We start from the raw sequence: 21,840 nt of genomic DNA, 5'->3' as shown, positions 1-21,840 counted from the left end.
TCATCCATCTTACATCCATATAGTTAATATCATATAGATTAAATCCTTCATCTTGGTGTAGTCTAGTCACTGGTATTGCTTATAAAAATCTGAGAGCAATCTTATACTCACATCTTTTAGAAGGCAATTGGTCGCTTTGCTATGGTTTATTAATTATTGATTATTGATTACTAACCATGCATATAATGACTTAATTGAAGTGTTGTGCTTACACCTACAAGTTCACTTTTTCACACACATGCCTGTGTGTTGTACAATAGGTCTGTAAAAAGACCATTTTGTCGTACGAGTTCCAAAAGTTTGTCGTTTGATGTTGTTTGGTCGTGCGAAAGCTAATCCCGGCTCGTACAAGATTCTACTTATCTATGTTTTGTCGTTCGAGAGACAGTGAGCATTTTTGAAGGTGTAAATGTGAAATTTTGATTTTGCATTTGACTTAGTTGGATTTGCGTGATGTTTTGCTTCTCTTGTAGGCTCATTTGGGATGTTTTTTGATGCTTCGTTATTGGGTTTTTGTAGGTTTGATTACCTCCTATGATGTTTAGATGTGTTTATCCTCCTACCATGGCATTAGTGCGAGATTTATCTGAGGTTGAGCAGGCTCATATTGATTTGTGCGACTTGACTCATTTGTTGAGATTACCCGATATCTGTGTGAACCACAGGATGCTCACGACATTGGTAGAGCGGTTTCATTCAGAGCATAATACATTTCATCATCTAGTGGGGGAGTTGACGATCACTCTTGAGGATGTATATAGGATTCTCCGTATCCCTTTTGCTGGGGATAAGGTAGATTATGATTCAGGGAACCTTCTAGGATTGCAGGCAGTCAAGCATGTCTTTGGTTATCCTGACATTTTGACGCGGTCCATGAGTTGGGATATTCTTATGAGCAGGTACAATGAGGAGTATCCTCTGGCATGCATCCTAGTAGGATTCATAGGCTATTTTCTTATGCCAGATAGAGGAAAGCAAGGCTTCTAATGCAGATGGGGCGGATGCTAGAGAGGTTGATAGAGACCCCTTAGAGACTTGGCTGGGGCTCTTGTTTATTGGCCCACATGTATCGGAGATGCATGAGATCGTGTATAGAGATGGGCAGAGCATGGCCACTGGGGTATATATTTTGCAGGTGTAGGCTTGGGAGAACCTTCCCATTTGTTGGTCAATAGTGGCTGATAGCAGAGAGCTTGGGCAGCCGATCATTTATAGGTATGCTGGATATATTACACAGCCCCATCTGGGTAAGATAGATTTTTGGAGATGGTAGCTTGATGACCTAATAGCCATCATATGGAGACCATACATAGGTTTGGAGTCATGGGATGATTGGCAGCTAGTTTGCAGGGACCTATTTGTTACATGCCCATTGATCGGGAGGTCACAGACCATTATGGAGCGATTCGTCATTTCTTGAGTGATGAGGTAGTATGGCTGACCTCAGGGGATCTCACAAGAGTACACAACTTATGCTCGGTATGTCGATGAGGAGAGACAAGGATGGTCCCCACAATGGTCATATGCATTGGTGATGTAGGAGTTGACTGGTTTACACCACCTGAGGTGGGATTACATGGATGATGTAGCGGATGCGGGGCATTGCCCCAGTATAGAGATTATTTTCAATAGCATTTGTTTCCATGATTCATGGATCTGGGTGAGTAGGCTCCTCGTATTGAGGATGTTGAGGATGATGCCCTCGCACTAGCAGAGGGATAGGGATATGGCCAGAGGCAAGGATAGAGAGCTGAGGCTCTGAGGCAGACAGGTGGTGATCTTGGTGCTAGTAGCAGTAGGGTGCCAGCTGAGGGTGGACAACAGCAGGGTGAGGGTGGATCCCTAGGAGGAGTGGGTGTGAGATTGGGTGGGACTAAGGAGGAGCGAGTAGCGGGGTGAGGGTGAGGATCCTACGAGAGAGTAGGGGATAGATGCTAGATGGTCAATGAGGGAACATCTTGCAGAGCTGCAGTTACAGTTGATAGTGGCTCAGACTTGGCTGGCGGAGCGGGACCGGTAGCTGGCCGAGGTGAGGGCCAAGCAAGATTGCCAGCTCGTAGCACTGAGAGAAAAGATGAGAGCAGAGATAGAGACCCTACAACAGGAGGTCTTCCATCAGACTAGTAGGGTAGCCTACTATTTTGCAGCATATAGTGTTGTAGTTCCTGTTGCACAGCAGGTGATACCCTTTTCATAGTATATGGCACAGTCAGAGGGAAATCGGGTGCCTCGATAGGATCCTGGGCATCAGGATCCTCCTCCTCCACCAGACGATAAGGGAGAGGGTGTGAGCTAGATTATTTCTTTTTGTAGCTCAGATATTTTTTGTAGACACACCCATTTTTTTGTAGCCTATATGATTCTTTCTCCGATGGGAGTTTGTATATGTCGTTCGACATCATTTTGTACTCTTATACTTGACATGATATATATATGAGATCCGATTTGACTTCATCATACTTGTGTTGATTCTCTTATGAGATGTCCTTTATATGCTTTATTCTATATGTATGCATTTGTTTTTCAGCACGGATGAATGTAATGCTAATGATTATTGATGTCTATTTTTGTTTGTTTTCACATGCACATAAATGAATGAGTATGAGTAATGAGTAATGCAAATGTTTATTTTTATATTCAATAAGATGAATGCAAATGAATGATAGTGAATGTATGAATCTATATAAGATGTTCATGTATACAGCTAACATCTCAAAACACAAGTACTCGATCGGAGAAATGATGAAAAGAGACCACTTAGCAAAGAAATGATGAAGCTCCAACTCTCATTTAGAAGATAAAGAGATCATTGTTATTATGCCGAAATCACTCTAAACTCATGAGATGCAGAATGAAATGCAAAATGATATGCAAAATGCAACCTAAACCTAGTCACTGAATTTGAACAGCTTAATTTTCATCATTGAGCAGTTCACAATTTATAGCAGGTAGAGTAGAGTTCCTTGCTTTTCATGTGCAATATTTAATGATCTTGTCCGCAATGGCCCTTTTTCCGTTCATATCCTTGGACAAATTATGCATGGACCCGGATTACACAATAAAGAAATTCCCTCAAAATAGACAAAGAAATGATGGGAACCTCCTTGTAGCATTCAAATAAGTGGAGTCGAGTTATGTGAGGTGATTTCACCTTGATGTGAAGGTTCTTATCATAGACACCCAGCTAATTTAGATGTTTCCAAATCATTGGGATCATTCCTTCAAGTAGAAAACAAAGAAGATATTATGCCTCCAATCCTTGCTCCTCTTAGTCAAGATAGACTTCCTTGAGTTACTCAGAGGGATAATAATCGAAAACCAATTAAAAGACAGGACACAAAGAAAATTTTCATTCATAGCTCAAATTGTTTAGTGATCATTTTCCGTTATGTTGTTTTACTTGTTTACTCAGTGATAAAACTCTTTAGTATTCAGGAGATAGGTGATTGACTCGGAGTGGACAACCAGGTTTCACTGATGTAAGGTTGACTTAGTTGATACTACTTAGGACATGTAATGTGCTTGGTTGATTATCTAAGACTAGGACATTGATCGGTTTCAAGCCATGAGGGTTCCAACGAACTAGGATGTCACAAAAGTGATTGAAATATATACAAGCGAAAGCAAAGATGCATGAAAGAAGGAATTCCAACATTGCATGGATAGATGGAGTGCTTGAGTACAAGGGTGCCTATTTGCCAAGTTTTCACCTACTTGGTAGAGATTCATATTATTATTATTTTTTACCAAGGTGCCTGTTTACCAGGTTTTCACCAGGGAATTTTCTCTCTTTTTTCCTTTTTTTAATTTTCTTTTCTTTTTTAAATTTCTTCAGGACTTTTTCTAATTTTTAGGATTTTTTTCAGGACTTTTTCTAATTTTTAGAATTTCTTCAGGACATTTTCTGATTTTTAGGATTTCTTCAGGACTTTTTCTGATTTTAGAATTTCTTCTAGACATTCTCTAATTTTTAGGATTTCTTCAGGACTAGGTCGCCAACCTAAAATTCTCGATGTCGAACCTTCTTGTTATATCCACTGGACATTCTCTTTTGATACACTCTGAGATGATCAAATGCCACTTGTTGACACTCATCCGGCAATTTGAGCTCTTACAATCTAGATATTCTATAGTCTTCATCAGTAACAAGGCCTTACAAGGAAACTCTTAGAGATGGTATTTCTACTTCAATAGGTAATACTACTTTGGACCCATACACCAGAGAAAAAGGTGTAGCCCTAGTAGGTGTTCTGATACTTGTTCTATAAGCCCATAGTGCAGGATTGAGCTACAGATGCCAATCCTTCCCGGATTTGTTCACTGTTCTATGCACGATAGTCAAGAGGTTTTTGTTAGATGCCTCTGCTTGTCCATTACCTTGAGGGTAATATACTGAGGACCAGTGTTGTTTTATTTTAAACTTCTCACAGAGTTCATCTAGATCTTTGTTCTTAAATTGTCCTCCATTGTCTGTTATAATTGATGAAGGTATACCATACCTACAAATGATATAGTTAAGAATAAATAGAGGTACTTGTTTTCTGGTTTCCTTGATGAGTAAAATCGCTTCGACCCACTTAGTGAAGTACTCAGTGGCAATGATAATAAATTTGTGTCCGTTAGATGATGTAGGATATATTTGGCCAATTAGATTAAATGCTCACTGTTGGAAGAACTAGTGTGTCACAAAGGGTATGAGATCCCTTGCTGGAGCGTGTATAAGGTGCCCATACAGGTGACACTTTTCACAGGTTTTAGCAAATTTTATAGCTTCTTTCTCCATGTCTAGCTAGTAGTAGCCAACCCTTAGTAGTTTTCATGCTAAAGTTAGACCATTCGAATGGGATCCACAAACACCTTCATGAACCTCAAATAATGTGCGTTGGGACTCTTTGGTTTCTAGACATCTAAGAAAAGTATTATCTAATCCTCACCTGAATAGGTCATTAGCAATGATGACGTACCGTGATGCATTTTGGATTAGGTTCCTTTTTTCATTTTGGGAAAGATTAGCAGGGACGACTTGGTCACGTGGGTAAGAGAAAATGTGGCTATAATGAGATGAGTCATGTCCAATAATAGAACATACCATCTGGGACTCAGGAGAATCATAGGTAGGGTAATGTAACTCTTCCACCAGGAATTCAAAGAAAAATTAGACTCTTGTAGCTGTGGTATAGATGCCAAAGTGGCCATTGCATCTGCTGCTCTATTTGTTGTTCTGGGGATCTATTGAAATGATACAAATGTAAAGTATTTCTTGAGAACATCCACCATTCTCTTATAAGGCATCAATTTCTTATCTCTTATCTGATATATATCATTGATTTGGTTGATAATGAGTTGAGAATTTCCATAGATGTGTAATTCAACAATCTTCCACTCGATGGCTGGCTTGATCACATTTACCAAAGCTTCATATTCTGCAATGTTGTTTGTGCAAGGGAAGAGAATCTTGTAATCTTTCAGAATTGAGTATTTATGAGGATTAATAAAAAGTATTTCGGCATCGAAACCATGTTGAGTGAAAGACCCATCAAAGAACATCTTCCATGATTGTTCAATAAGGTGCATGATTGATTCATCTGGGAATTCTATATGCAGAGGTTGACTGTCTTCAAGTGGAGCATCAACAAGTTGGTCTACAATAACCTATCCTTTGATGGTTGTATGTTCCACATATTCGATATCAAATTCAGTAAGAACCATGACCTATTTAGCCAGTCGTCTTGTAAGTGTTGCTTTACTAAGAAGATATTTGAGTGGATCAATCTTAGCTACCAGCTTAATAGAGTGTGCCAACATATAGTGCCTTAATTTTTGTGATGCAAAGACCAATGCTAAGCATGCTTTCTCTATTATAGTGTAGTTCATTTCATATGACACCAATGTTCTGCTGATGTAATAGATAGCTCATTCCTTTTTATTGTCATCCTATTGTGCCAGAAGTGCCCCTAGTGAAGTATCTATAGCTGATATGTACAGGATCAATAGCTTACCTTGAATTGGTGGCATTAATATGAGTGGATTAGAAAGATATTCTTTGATTTGTTGTAAATGTCATTCACAATCTTTATCCTAGTTGTATTGAATCCCTTTCCTTAATACCTTTGTGAAGGGTTGAGCTTTGTCTGCTAGCTAAGATATAAAATGCCTTATTGATTGAAGATGGCCCTATAAACTTCTCATTTGACTGATGTTCTTGGGCGGAGGCATTTCCATTATAGCTTGGACCTTTCCAGGGTCAACCTCAATTCCTTTTTTTGAAATTATGTAACCAAGTAATTTTCCTGATGTTACTCTAAATGCATACTTTTTAGGATTTAATTGGAGCTTGAATCTTACCATTCTATCTAGTATGAGGCCTAGCTCTTGAATATGCGTAGATCTCTTCATTGTTTTTACCAAGGTGTCATCAACATAATCTTCCATATTTTTATGCATCATATCATGGAAGATAGTGGTTACTACTCTTTGGTAAGTTGCTCCTGCATTCTTTAGACCAAATGGCATAACATTCTAGCAGAAGGTTCCCCATGCACACGTGAAAACTATCTTTTCTTGATCTTTAGGTGCTATCTTGATTTGATTGTAACCAGAGAATCCATCCATTAATGAATACATCTAATATCCAGTAGACATATCTACTATCATGTCAATGTTGGGTAATGGAAAATCATCTTTCGAACATGCTTTGTTGAGATCCCTAGAGTCTGTGCAAACTCTAATAGATTTGTCTGCCTTTGATACAGGTACTATATTTGATATCCATTCTGCATAGTCTATAGCTCTGATAAATCCAACTTTCAACAATTTCTCTAGTTCATGTTTGACTAGCAATGCCACATGAGGATGCATCTTACAGAGTTTTTGCTTGACTGGTTTAACTCCTGGTGTAATAGAGAGATGATGCATGATGAGATCAAGATCTATTCCTAGCATATCTAAGTATGTCCATGCAAAGTTGATCTTCTTTTCTAAAAAAAGGTTGCTGAAATCCTTTAACTCTTCTACTGATAGTGATTGAGCTAAATGAATGATGTGTGGTGTCTCTTGACTCCCAATGTTCACTAGCTGAGTTGGCTCGATCAATATGGAAGATCTCTCCTGAAAGTGACTTGGTAGTATATCAAGTACCTCACCTTCAAGCGCCTCAGAGAGGTTTTCAACTTTAGGTATGTCCTTTATTTTCTCTTTTTTAGATTCTGACACCGCCACAAAGTGGTTTTCGCCACTAGATCTTTTATTTTTATTTTTCTTATTTTTGCGACTAAGATACTTGATATCCACTTCAGTCATGTTTTCATTTTGTTTGTTGGTGGAAGAGTACATGGGTTCAATGACATTGAGATAATAGGCTAACATATAGTCATTGGCAAAAGTAGGTACATTCAAGGGTTGGTTATAAAGAGTACAATCAATTAGTTCTAGATGCATTAAGGATAAGGTTGGAATAGGCTCAAGGGGGTTCATGGTACTATCATCATGGCTTCAGACCGAATAGTCAAGTTCTAGAAGACTACCTTGCATATGTGTCTCAAGATCGGGAAGAGTTACAACATGATTATCAAAATTCATGTTAGTATTTATTGGAACTAACCCAACTGACCTACTTCTAGCATCATCACCTACTTCAGACTAGACTACATACCATGGTGTGACAGTAGATAGTATCTCATCATTCATGACAGAGTAGTCATAATGCGTTGTTGAATAGTTGTTGTTATAAATAGAGCTCCTGTCTGAGTCATCAGAGTCGTAGGATGAAGTTTCTGACTCATCTTCAAGTGGCTTAGTAAAGGTATATATAGTATCAACACCCACATCTTTGATGCTGCAAGTTCCTTCGTGATTTAGTTCATTGACTGCTTGTATTTGACACACCTGTGGACATGACTTTGATGGTTCTGTTAATCCCCGTCGCCTATTCCATTTAGCTTCCTCTGGACTGATGACTGGTTCAGTTTTTGTAGCTTCTAGTTCTTCTTTTGTATTTTCATACTTGGTTGGTCCTATCTCATTAGAGGGGGACTTAGTAGGTGAAGAAATTACTTGTGTCCTTTCTTCCTCCATCTATCATTCATAGTCTTCTTGTCTTTTTAGTCTGATTTCTTCTATTTCTTTTTGCATTTTTAGGTGTATCAGCTCTTGTGCATCATCTGTAATAACTCTAGTTTCTTCAAGAGTTTCTGTAGTAGATGTATTTGAGAGATGGTCAGGAACCCATTCATACTCATTTGAATCAGTTTTTGAATCATCTACTTGTTGTCTACCAGTATATGTGACCAGAATGTTCAGTCATGCAAACAATTCCCTGATTCTGTATACTTCATCTCTCATATCCTCTGGGACTTCTACTTCCTATGGTATTATAGCTGATATAACTGGAACTTGATTACCATCTATTTCCTCTCTCTTGGTGGGCAATTCTTGTTGTTCACTGTCACATTCTTCTTGAGATTGTTGAGTATCAATTTCTTGTGTTGTTAAAGGTAGTACCTTTTTCTTCCACTTACATTGATGGTGGGGTGTGTGCTTCTGATCTGATGACTTTCCTGGATCATATCCCAGTCCAACTTTATCATTGGCAGACTTAGTTTGTAATTGAATAGGTTCAACAATACCTTTTTGACATTTGCCAAGAGGACCAATACCTAAATATCCCATGCATTGAAGCATCTTATAGCCTGGACCATATTGTGTCGGGGAAATCTCACAATGTCATATTTCTTTGTTTGCATTGTCCTCTTTCAAAAGTGATTTGAAAACATCGTCTCCTTCTATTTCACCTACAAGAGAAGTAGAGGACTGTATAAAGGTGCCATCATAAATGACTTTTGAAATTTGGGGCCTTATAACCTCTGACAGTTTCCCTGATTGTCTTGGTGATGGAGGAAGAGACATTAGTGAGAATATAGGCTCTATCTTGTATCCATCCATGCCAGTGTTTGTGATTTTCAATTTCTTTTGTAAATCTTTCAGCAAAGATTCTAAACTTTTAGTTGTGGAGGCTACTCTATTATGAGGAACAAAAGCATCAACACTCTGCGTTAATGCATTGCAGGTATAACTTGTATCGGTAGGAATACTGACTTCAACTCCATTATAAGGAAACTTCAAGCATTGATGATACGTAGATGGTACTGCGTTCATTTCATGAATCCATGGCCTGCCTAGTAAGATATTGTATGAAAGATGAAGATCCAGGACTTGAAAAATGACATCTCTTTCTATAGGTCCTACCCTGATCGGTAATCGTACCAGACCCTTAGAGGTTCTTTCTTCTTCATCATAAGCCTTGATTGTTATTTTCTTTGTTGGATCAATAACATTTGCAGAAAATCTCAGTTGTGTCAATAGATTGTATGTATAGATATTCAACCTAGCACCTCCATCTATTAACACACGTTTAACTCAGTGTTTATGGATCATGGGTTCAATGTGTAATGGCTAGTTATGTGGGTGACTCAGTGAGTTATCATCTTCTTCAGAGAAAGTGAGATAATGAGATGAAGTTAGGTGACCCACCATAGATTGAAACCGATCTACGTCTAAATCTTTAGGGACACTGGTGGTAAGTAAATCCTTGTCCAAGACCTCTCTATGAGCAGAAGAAATCTTAAGTAGTTCCAAAATGGAGATTTGAGCATTGGTTCTCTTCAATTGTTTGACAATACTATAACTAGGAGAAGGTGATGAAGCTGGTTGTTTTGATTTGGCCATGATTGTGTCTCTATTTGGTAGGTTTGACGTTGTTTGATCGAAAGTTGAGGAACTAGTTCCTGGGAGAGTAATCTTCTTTTGAGCGCGAGTCATGGCATTAGCAGCTTGTGCTTGATTTTGGTGGTTTGGGACTATGATCACATTGCAATATTTAGCTTGAGCAGATTCAATCATGTTGATCACATTATCATTGTTAGTGTAAGTATAATTGACTCTAGCTCCTCCCTTGGATTTTGAGGAATCTCCTTGTTCATAAGTGGGTAAGGGATCTTTAAAGGCCTTATGATCATCATTAGTTGCTTGATTTCCAACAATGATCTTGGATTTCATGCCGGAGTTTCATGTAGTGGTTTATGTTATGTCCCTTGTTCCGATGGTAGTCACAGTATTCATTTTCTCTCCACCATTTGGATCTAATTTCTAGGTCATATGGTCTAGAATTGTCTAGTAATGTTATCAGATTATTCGCCAATAAAGTTTTAAAAGCCGATTCATATGATTCATCTAGAGGAGTAAAATCATGCTTAGGCTTTGAAAGCTAAGGTTTTTCTTTAAACCATTCTCTTGTTTTCTTTGGGGGATTCTATGTTGTAGTTTCAGCTGCCTTGAGTGCTTGCGTGCCACTGGCCAAGTTAAATATTATGGATTTTGTTTTTACTTGGATAGTATCTACCACTCCATCATTAATGATGTTCTTGTTGCTATCTTTACCACATTTCCAGTATTTAATATTTTCTTTAGAGCTAGAACCTTGTGATGTTTCTTTCCAAAGTGATATATCTCCCTTTTTGATAAGCACGTCTTCCATTCTGAGGGCGTTATCTACCATTTTGTTGAATGAAGGGTGTACTTGCATCTGGATACTGTATTTCAATTCAGGGACTAAGTTGTTGACAAAAATCCATTTTCTCAAGATCTAGGATAGTCCGTGAATATCTAGAGAACATCTTTCTCCATTGTTGGAGGAAAGTGAGAAAGGGTTCTCCTATCTTTTGTCTGGTATTGCAAAGCTCTATCATAGTGACTAGGTGATGAATGTTGTATGAGTATTGTTGTAAAAATAGTTGGATTAGTTCTTCAAACATTTTTATTCCTTTGGGTAGGCTTGTGAACCATTCCATTGTTTGACCCCCTAAACTCCTTGGGAAAAGGTGCATGAGGTACGTTTGATCGTGCATGAACTCCATACAAGCAGCACAAAACTCTCTGACATGATCTTGAGGATTTGAGGTACCGTCATATTTGTTAAATTTTGGGATCTCAACTCCTGAAGGAAATGGAGACATGTAAAGGTTTTTGTCAAATGGGAATGGGTATATTGTGTCCAAAGAATATTGTTTTGGTGTTTTATCTTTGTTTTCTATTGTTGTGACCATAGTTTGTAATGCTTGCATTTGTTTGCTCATTTTTCCCCATGGTATCTCTTCCTCTTTAGCGACGAGGGCCTCCACATTATAACCAGTAGGGAGTTTGGCGCCTTGCTTTGCTAATTCTAGGAAATAGTCTTCTTTTTCCCTAGCCATGATGACCTTCATCATTTCTCAAAAGTGTTTGTCATTCTGACATCTATGTACTTCAGCTTCATGAGGTTTAGGAAGCTCAAATTTAGTGGATGAGGAATCACTGTCAGTGGCATGGTTGCTAAAGTTGTTGTGAGTGTCTCGTTTATTAGCTTCCCTTTCTTGTCTTCCACCAGACATGATGGGAGATAGGGGCTGACCAAAGATTGGTATGTTGTAAACTGGTATCTGTGACAAGGACGGTTTATTGTAAAAGGGGTCTTCCACAAAGAATGGATTGTCTTTTGACACAAAGGGTGTTTCTTTTTCTTTGTCCTTTTTGCTGCAAGAATTTTTGGTTTGAACAGACATTTTGTAACCGACAGGATTGAGAGCGAGATGTGTTGCAGAAGTTAAGATCAAATTGTAGCTAGTAGTTTGTTTAACATAGTGATTGAGAGAAGTAACTTAAGATCTGGTCTGGTTTCAGGAATGATCTATCCTATATAAGACGTTATCCAAGTTAACTTAGGTTTGACAAGATGTTTGTTTGAACTAGCTTAAAGATGACTGACAAAATCGTGCAATGCAACGACAAAGGTACACTATCAAGGTTGTTTATGCTCAGGAGGATGATAACCAATTTTAGGCTTGTTGTAGAGTATTTTGGACAGGTTTAACTATTCTGGACTGGCAAAATCAGAGACCCGTATGATAGAATTACTATAATTGTATGACAGTATAATAGGTTTAGGATGATGATAGTTCTATTTCATACGAGTTGCTGCCTAGTATCATACGACAAATGGGTAGGTCTCGGATGACAAATGATTTTGTTCAGTTCTATTTCATACGACATAGGATTTAGCTTTAAAAGACAAACTTTTGGGTTTCGTACAACATAGGATTGACCTTAGGACGACACTGAAGTAGACTCATACGAAACAAGATATGGTGCAGGATGACAATTTACCAGACTCGTACGACTGTTCACAAAGCAGAGACTAAAAATTCTAAGTTTTTCAATGACTGGGTATGATGACTGAGTATAACCAATTCTGAGATAGACTGATTCTTGACCAGGATAGACTAGTTTTGACACGGACAGATTTTATCACTGAGTTGTTTGATATTATTTCATTTGTTTTCTCCAATTTCAGTATTTCATTTTCAGTTTTAGGGATGAAAACATGCAAGATATATAATAATTCAATCACAGCATGCTAACCCTATGGAAGTTGGCTTAGAGAAGAAAACCTTTGCTTGGTGACTTAGGTACACACCTAATAGCTAATCAGAATATGGCTGCTGAGTCTCATGCGATGGATTCTCAATGTCGTATTAGCCGACTCCAAATGCTAATGGGGGCATGATATGGCAAGTGTCTAGGGAGAGTTACTATCTCTCTTGCACAAAGATTATGAAACTTTTGGAGGTGAACTGGGTAGCTTCTAAGTTAGAGTTCTTAATCAGAAATTCCATTTGAAATTACCCCTTGAAGTCACGCAAGCATGATTGAGCCCTATAGCCCAACAAGGTACCGAAACAAGCTATAGTCATGTAAACGTGATTGAGACCGTGAGGTCCTACAAAATGCCCGATATGAGAGATCTCAAATAATCCCATCCTCTAAGACTTTAATCATCAGAGACCTATTTATTATAGTGAGTTGGAATGCTCAGGTCCAGTTGTAGGTCATTTTCATAGCGCGATTACTTTTTCCCACTATGATGGTATGACAGGCCTGCTAAAGGTACACAAATCTCAATTTTAGGAAAAGCCTCAAGGGTCTAGATTTCTAATTGTTTATAAAAGACAAGAGCATACTCTCCTACCTCTTAGATTTTTCTGAAAACACAAAAGATAGATTTGTTCATTAACCAAATAGCAATTTAAGTTCCTAAAAATGAATTTAAAGAATACACAATATTTGGTCGATTTTCTCTTTAGGCAACCTGCAAAAACAGTGCATCAATAGTCATGTTGTTTTTATTCTTTGGCAGGCGTATGTTTGATTGATAGATTCCTTGACAAGCATCCTACAAGAAATTGGTTAGGCTGTAAAAATATCAGGCAGACAAAAGACAATTCAGGGTCAGCGTTAGCATAATCAAAATTTAAGCAAAAAAAATCCTGAAAGGTAATCTATTTTTAATCTATTAGAAAACAGAATTGTACAACAATCTTCATAAAACATAACGACAGAACACTTTTATCTTACGAGTTAGAAATTAATACACAATGACAAAAGATAGCATAACTAGTGTGTCGTACGAGTTAGAAATCAACATAGAATGATAGAGTATAAAAGAATCAGTATGTCATATGAGTGCATATTCTATTTCGTACGACAATGTAAAGGATATGATCTTGTTTTGTACACGAAACTGCAAGCATCAATATAATGTTGTACGATGCAGTGAAACTACTCGTACGATATTTCGCAGAGGTTGTATGGACGAAACCTGCAAATAAACAAAAAAGATTTTGAGGCTGAAAAGGTAGTTTTCTGCCCCACAGTGGGCACCACAAATGTGTGTGTGAAAAGTGGACTAAGAATCTGTATCTACAAGACACAACACTTCAATTAAGTCATTAGATGCATGGTTAGTAAATCAATAATCAATAATGAAAAATAAATCATTGTAAAGCGACCCATTGCCTTCTAGTAGATGCGAGTTTAGATTGCTCTCAGATTGATAAGCTATCCAGTGACTAGACAACACCTAAATGAAGGATTTTTATCTATATGAGCATGGATTTAAGCTAGATGAATGCAAGATTAATCTAACATGATTTAAGCAATAAATGAGATAAATGATCTAAGCAATATGAAATGAATAATATGCAATATCTCAATGCAAATTCTCAATGAACCTAGAGCAAAAATAGTATAATAACAATATATTCTCTAGGATTTTTTTTGAATGAGAGATGAGAGCCTGAATTTATAGAAAATTCAGAAAGAAACCAATGGCTGAGATACAATGATGATGAGCGGTCAAGATTTTCCAAGAGGAAGCACAATCCAAGTGAATTGATGTGATTAGATGCTTTTCTCAGTTTTAAAGGAAATTGAACTAAAATTAAGATAAAATCAGGAAAAACTTATTTATTCTCTATTTCATTCAATTTTAATATTTAATTGTTTTAATTGCTTTCTCTGAGATTATTTATCAGTTTTTAATTTGTTTTTCAATATTATCTCCAATTGATTTCTTTTCTCAAATTTTTAATTCTTTTTTGGTCAATTAATTCCTTTTTTGATTTATTTCCATTTTTGAAGATTTGTGCTCATAATTTCCAATTCCTCTTTCTTGATTTGTTTCCTTTTTTTGAAGATTTGTGGCAAATTGATTTATTTAATTAAATATGCAAGGATATTCAATTAAAATAAATAAGATAATTGTTTAAAATGATTTTCTTGGAATGATTTAATTAATTAAATAAATATTTAATTAATATTGAGTGATTGATTTTGCCATGTGACATTGATGATTTTAGAAATTAATTGTGTGCTCAATATTTATTTAATTGCCTTTGGTTAGGACCTTGGTGATGTTGTCGAGATTAGGGGTTCATAGTTTAGATGACCATTTTTAGGGCATTACATCACTAACTGGTAGAAATCTTTAGTGTAATAACACAAAATATATAATCAGATCCAAATAGGACCACCAAATCAGCATGCTAGCCAATGTGAAGCCACCAAACAATTGGGACATGATCAAGAAGCACCTTTAGCATGTTAGAAATCATTCCCAGAAGCCAAATCAAAATTACTTAACCAAATTATCAAGTATTGCCAACCGGTAAAGCTAATTGGTACCAAGAAATATCAACTGGGAACATAAGCTATAAATTTTGGAGCACCAAATCATGAACCAACTGAGTATGACAAGCATGTAGCCAACCTGGATAACCATCCAAAACTAAATCCAAGGATTTGATCATACGGTATCAGAATCACAGCCAAAACCAAGACAAACACCAAGTCTAACTGGGATAGGTCCAACCAGGATAGCAAAACCATATCCAACTGGGATACAATGTTGACATCAATGACAACACAACCAAATCCAGCATATTGCCAACAATCTCCCCCTTTTATATTGATGGCAACACTGAATGTGAAAAAAATCCAAGTGCCAAGGAGTGCCAACAATCTCCCAAAGACTGATCTGAAATATATCTCCCCCTTTGATTAACTGAAGAACACATGAACACCATTTCCCCAAAAATTAACTATTTTTCAAATAAACACAATCTCCCCCTTTCACATCAATGACAAAAGATGGATACCAAACCAGGAAGAATCTGAACCAAATAGATGACTACTCCCCCTAAGTAGTAGCATCATCTCATCAACCCAGATCGGAAAATATGTTTGATAGGCTTACCGGATTGATGCATCCCTACATCTCTAAGTCTCTTCCGGAGGGGTTGTAACCCCCAACTGATATCTAAGATATTCAAAAGTATCTTTAGGCAATGGTCTTGTTAGAATATCTACAATTTGTTCCTTAGTAGGCACATAAACCAATCTAACTTCCTTTGCTTCAGCCTTTTCTTTCAAGAAATTATACCTTACAGAAATATGTTTTTATTTGGATTGAAATACAAGATTCTTTGACATATCAATGGTAGCAATATTATCATAGTGAATAACAATAGGCTCATCATAACTTATCCTTATATCTTTCAACATTTGTTTCATCCATAAAATTTGAGTACAGTTAGTTGCAACAACTACATATTCAACTTCAACAATAGTTAATGACGTTCATGATTGTTTCTTGCTAAGCCATGAAACCAATTTCTTTCCAAGATAGAATGCACCACCTGTAGTGATCTTTCGATCATTCACACCTACTACCCAATCAGAGTCTGTATAGGCACATAGTCTGAAATCATCATCCTTTGGATACCATAACCCATAATCTGTTGTACCTGTCAAATATTTGAATATCCTTTTAACAACAATATCATGAGTTCCTCTAGGATCTAACTGAAATCTAGAAGAAATACAAACAAAATTAGTTATATCAGGTCGAGTCTGAGTTAAGTACAGTAATCCATCAATCATTGATTTGTATCTACTTGGATTTATTCTAGGAGATCCATCATCCTTTGTCAATTTGCAACTGATTATCATAGGAGCACCGACAGGTTTAAAATTTTCAAGTCTGAATTTCTCAAGCAATTCCCTCACATACTTAGTTTGACAAATGAAAATACCTTTATCAATTTGAGGAATCTATAAACCTAAGAAAAATTTCATCTCACCAATCATAGACATTTCAAATTCATTCTTCATATCATCAGCAAATTTCATGCATAAACTTTCTTCTCCTCCAAAAATAATATCATCCACAAAGACTTCAATGACAGTATGTCATCATGCTCAATCTTATAATATAAGTTACTATCAACATTACCTTTGCTAAAATTGAGCTTAGAAAGATATTTATCTAATCTAGCATACCATGCTCTAGGGGCTTGCTTCAATCCATATAAACCTTTCTTCAATCTGCAAACCATGTCTTTGTCTTTTGATAAAGAAAATCCATTAGGTTCCTCAATGTAAACTTCTTCTTCAAGATCTCCATTCAAAAATGTGTATTGGACATCCATCTGATATACCTTGTAGTTCTTATGTGTAGCATAGGCAATAAATAGTCTTACCACTTCAATTCTTGTAACCACAAAATAAGTTTCATCATAATCAACTCCTTATTCCTGTTAATAACCTTTGCAAACCAATCTATATTTATTTCTCACAACTTGACCTTCCTCATTTAATTTATTCCTAAAACCCATTTAGTTCCAATAACATTCTTATCTTTAGGCCTAGGAGCCAATTTCCAAAGTCTTATTCTTTTCAAACTGATCTAGTTCCTCTTCCATTGCTTTCATCCCAATTCTCATCTTTACTTGTTTCAATAAAATATCTCGGTTCAATTTGAGAAATTAAACATACCTCTTCAGTAGCTAGCCTTCTTCTTGTCATCACACCTTTCCTTTTATCTCCAATGATTTGATCTTCAGAATGATACAGCTTCACAAACCTGGGAGGCTTCAGATTGTCTTGAATTTTTTATTCTTTATTCTCTTCAAAAGTTACCATGGAATTTTATGATGTTACCGGAGTAATTGGATCTATGCTCTGAACTTATTCTGGCACTGTCAGTTCTGATCTGACAAAATCATATTCTAATCTATAATCATATGATCCGATTTGATTGTTACCTTTCTCATCCACCTTGACATTTATGCTTTCTATAATCCTATTCAATCTTTTGTTATAACATTTATATGCTTTTCTCTTAGTAGAATAACCCAAAAATATTCCTTCATCACTTCTAGGATCAAATTTCCTTAATGCATCATCTCTTCTAATATAGTATTTACTTCCAAAAATTCTGAAATATCTGACAGTAGGAGTATGACCAAACCATAATTCATAAGGATGTTGGCCATTTGGAGGAATTGATTATGTGTTACATTGATGTTTTTTCATTCATGTCAATACTACATGTTTTGGCTGCTTTACCGATATCCTTCTGGTCCTGGTAGGATGTTTGGTTTCTGGTTGGATTACATCATGATGATCTAGTATGCTCTAGTATGTTTGGGTTATAAAATTAGCTTATTCATGCTACTCAGATTCTTGTTCAATCAGTTGGTTTTGATCTGGTGATCAGATGCTATCATGTATGTTGGCAAGCTTAGTTTGTTGTTCCGGTAAGGGTTTCACCGGAAAAGATTTGTTGAAGATCTTTGATGATATACATAAGTGGTGTTGATGCAGCTTCTAGTAGAGATTTAGGATGTTAATGGTGATTGTGTTTGAAACTTGGTTGATTGGGATCATTACTTTAGCATGTGTTGACCTAAATTGGGTCCCGGTTTATCTAGGTTATGGATCGGCTTAATGTAATGTGTGGATTGGACTTCTCGATGTGCTTCTGGGATGTATTATGGGTTGGATATTATTTATTTGGTCTCAAGCTGATATGTTTTGTAATTATGTAATTGTTTTATTGTCTAGTGGCCAACCTTATTGTTTGTGGTCAAGGGTTTGTATATATATGATGTAAGATCTCATTGTAGATCATATGTGTAAAGGATATGTAAGGAGTAAATAATGTAATAATCATTCATGCAAAGGATTTGGTTGATCATTGGTGATCAAGTTGGGTTTATGTAAGAGGATTTAGTCATCTAGTATTGAGCTTAACTGGAACTATATCTAGGCATAGAAGATCCTATCTTTGTAGTTCATTCATTCTTCCGGATTGTAGTTTGGATTTATATGTAGTCAGTGAGACTCCTTTTGTGATGAGCAGTGTACTCTAGGCTTTTGGCCTTCCTGGAAGTGCAGGCCCCTCATTTGTAATCACATACTTACTATGGAAGTATTATCTGACCGTGGGTAGGCTTCATGTCGTGGTTTTTCCCTTTACCGGGTTTTCCACGTATAAATCCTGGTGTCATGTGGATGGTATTTATTCTCTAATTGTTGTTTATGCTTAATTGGTTTATCTGCTATTTCGATAATTGGTTTATGCATTCCAGTATTCATATTTTGGGTTTTGGTATTAAATTTTTAATTGCTTAAGGTTCTAGTAATCTAGTGACAACTGATTCACCCTCCCTCTCTGTTGTCTTCTGGTTATTTGAACTCTCTAACAAAGGAGTCTTACTAGTATCACCTTTTATGTGTATTCTATTGAAAGTGTATATTGCGGTATTAATAGCTTCTCTCCACTAGATATTGGGCAATTTGACTTCCATCATCATTGTTCTTACAACATCTAAGCTAGTTTTGTTCTTCCTTTCCACTATTTCATTCTATTGTTGGGTTCTGTAATAACCCACCATAATTAACTCAACAAAATTGACCATTCTCTTTTTTTGTGATTAATTTAATCATTATGTTTGATTCAGTCACATACTTTGGGCATCCATCCATTTGGATTAGGCATTCATCTATCTGGGATGAGCATCTAACCATACGGGTTAGGCATTTGTCCATGCGGGACATAATATTTCATCTATCCAATACGAGATAGCCATCTACCCATACGGGGTAGGCATCTATCCAATCGAGATAGGAGGTGCTCTAGCCAGAGACTTAGACTCATCAGGACCATTCAAGTCCTAAGCCACTCACTAAGTACTACACTCTTCTAACAGAAGTGCACCAAGGTCGTCATCCTCACTGAGGTCGTCATCCTTAGGAGTAATTAAATAACATAATACAAGCTTGAATTTCACCTCGGAATTTGGCTTAAAGCCTCAAGAAGTCAAGCGAATCCATACAGGATTCCTTCCAAGTATGCACTGAATTACTTTTTCCAATTTAATTATCTTATCTTTCAAAATAGGATTCTTACTCAATCTTTCTTTTACCAAGCCTAGACCCCACCCACGAACACCTGAGTACGAGGGACAACTCCGTCCCAAGACTGCCTACATACCCGCTTCGACACGGGATCAAGGCGTAAAGTATGTAGTTCTATTTTCTACTCTATCGTTTGATGTAAACTGATTAGTGGGTATGCAACCCTTTCTAAGGTCAATGTCCTAGATATTTTCTCTGTGGTTGCTACCCATGATGGTAGCGCTTAAGCAAAGGCTCAAGATGGCCTATTGCTTGTGGCCTAAAACAACTAGATCCTAATTCTTATCATGAGCGTCATGCTTGACCAATTTTCAATCGACAAAAATTCTTCGAGATTAAATCAATTTTACAAAATCATTTCACTCATCATCCCTATAGGGGTTTACTATAGTTTAACTCAGTGAATGAAAGATCGTTTTAGAACTATCTTATTAAATTATCGATCCAAGGGGGATTACCCGCCCCTTGGATTTAAACTTCCAAGTGTCCCTTATTACTCCCCGACGATTTATAGGGACGATGCCACAGACGTCGTTGATGTAGCTTTATTAGGCATTAAGTGCAGTAGTTCAACACAATGGCATTACCCGTAAGCGTGACCCAGAGGAACCGTATATACAGAATGCTACTACTACGAGCTATGAAAACATCATACTTGAAAACAACTACTAATTGAACGCGCAAAATTTAATTAATTGAAGTAACTACTTGAAATATAACTTGTATAACAATGACCATCATGAAACTTGCATGAAAATGTCAATAAATGTAATTAATCTATAAGTAATTTGCATGTTAGAAAAATAGTGTAACTTGTGTGCATGATTAAGCAACCAAAAATAGCGATTAAATTTAGGCATTTGATTCAAATCATATTAATGTGAATTATTTGCTTAATGCCAACTAAGTGCCCCAATGGATCTTAATAGATCGAATGATTCTAATTATAACATTTGATATAATATAATTTACAAGTATAAATTTATTATAGATAAGTTAATCATGAATTTATTCCTCAATAATCCCCAATATTTATAAAATTTTCTAAGTTAATTTAATAACTTAAAGTTTATACTAAGGAAAAAGAAAATTAACGATTTCAAATTTGCAATTTATACATTTATTTCTAAATTGTATTTTATACATCTATATCAAAAAAAAAACTAAATAAATATAACAACAAAAAAAAACATGGGCGAATTGTTTATGTTTAATAATAAATAGGGGGGGTGGGGACCACGGGTCCCATCACCCCTGCGGTCCTGCATGCGTAGGCCCGCAGGGTTGAGGGGACACCATGGGCCCCTCCACTCCCCTGCGGCCACTGCCATGATAGTGACCGCAGGGGTAGTGGGGGGTACCACTGCCCCCTCCGGTGGTTACAATACCCGCCACCCTTGTACACCTCTGTGAATCATTCGAATAATTTTCGAAGTCCATGTCTTTGCTTGCAACATTAAAATATTTTAATTTTTGAAATAAATTTAATATATATATATGGTTTTTCATTCCCAATTACTTATTGATATATATAAACAAAAGATAATTTATTTATGAAAATAAGAACATAGATAATCAAACAATTGTTTTAGATTGATTTTATAGTAAACAAGAGGTTAATATTTCCAGTATTCACAAGGGGATAGAGAGTTTATTTCCAGTACTCACAGGAAGATTGTTTATCTCCAATATTCATAGAGAGATCTTATTCAACTCACAGGGAGATTTATTTAACTAATAATCACAGAGAGATTTATTTAACTAAAATTCACGGAGAGATCTTATTCAACTCACAGGGAGATTTATTTAATCTAATAATCATAGAGAGATTTATTTAACTAAAATTCACAGAGAGATCTTATTCAACTCAGAGGGAGATTTATTTAATCTAATAATCACATAGGGATCTTATTCAACTAAAATTCACAGAGAGATTTTGATTCAACTATTATTCATAGAGAGATCTTACTCAACTCATAGGAAGATTAAAGAATGAGATTTAGATTTCCATTTGAAGAACCAGAGAAATGAATTAGAGGGAAGAGGTGAAGATTAAGATTCAAATCACACAAGGAAGAAATTTATTCTCAAAAAAAAGAGATTTTAAAAAAAAATTAAAGGAATATGATTTCTCTTTTTTTTTTCTGCTAAAATCTTTGAAAAAAAAACAAAAAGCAAGATCATGTGCATATTTTCTTAAGGGAAATGAAA

This window comes from Cryptomeria japonica, chromosome 5, assembly GCF_030272615.1.
Source record: "Cryptomeria japonica chromosome 5, Sugi_1.0, whole genome shotgun sequence".
In the NCBI taxonomy this organism is placed as follows: Eukaryota; Viridiplantae; Streptophyta; class Pinopsida; order Cupressales; family Cupressaceae; genus Cryptomeria; species Cryptomeria japonica.
This window is presented reverse-complemented; position numbering follows the sequence as displayed.